The following is a 906-nucleotide window of genomic DNA, read 5'->3' as shown; positions in this document are numbered from 1 at the left end:
AAGAGGAATACTTCTGGCGTTCACACGCCAGAAAAGGGGGAAAAGTTGGCGTTAAACGCCCATTCCCTGCCCAGTTCTGGCATTCAAACGCCAGAAAGAGGAGAAAAGTTGGCGTTAAATGCCCATTCCTCACCCAATCCTGGCGTTCAAACGCCAATGAGGAATCAGACACTTGAGTGTGCTGATAGTAACCCCTCTAAGAAGGCTTCTCCAACCACTTCTGTAGGAAATAAACCTGCAGCAACTAAGGTTGAAGAGTATAAAGCCAAGATGCCTTATCCTCAGAAACTCCGCCAAGCGGAACAGGATAAGCAATTTGCTCGCTTTGCAGACTATCTTAGGACTCTTGAAATAAAGATTCTCTTTGCAGAAGCACTTGAGCAAATACCTTCTTATGCTAAATTCATGAAAGAGATCTTAAGTCATAAGAAGGATTGGAGAGAAATTGAAAAAGTGTTTCTCACTGAAGAATGCAGTGCAGTCATTCTGAAGAGCTTACCAGAGAAGCTTCAAGATCCAGGAAGCTTTATGATACCATGCACATTAGAAGGTGCTTGTACCAAGACAACCCTATGTGACCTTGGAGCAAGTATCAAAAGAGTGCAACTCTCATTCTAGGAAGACCTTTCCTAGCAACTGGACGAACTCTCATTGATGTACAAAAAGGGGAAGTAACCCTGAGAGTCAATGAGGATGAGTTCAAGTTGAATGCTGTCAAAGATATGCAGCATCCAGACACATCAAATGACTGCATGAGCGCTGATATTATTGACTTTTTAGTGGAAGAGATCAATATGACTGAGAGTCTCGAATCAGAGCTAGAGAATATCTTTAAAGATGTTCAGCCTGACCTGGAGGAACCAGAGGAAATAAAAGAACCTCTGAAAATTCCTCAGGAAGAGGATA

The sequence above is a fragment of the Arachis duranensis genome, chromosome 1 (assembly GCF_000817695.3).
Source record: "Arachis duranensis cultivar V14167 chromosome 1, aradu.V14167.gnm2.J7QH, whole genome shotgun sequence".
In the NCBI taxonomy this organism is placed as follows: Eukaryota; Viridiplantae; Streptophyta; class Magnoliopsida; order Fabales; family Fabaceae; genus Arachis; species Arachis duranensis.
Note: the sequence above shows the minus strand (reverse complement) of the source record.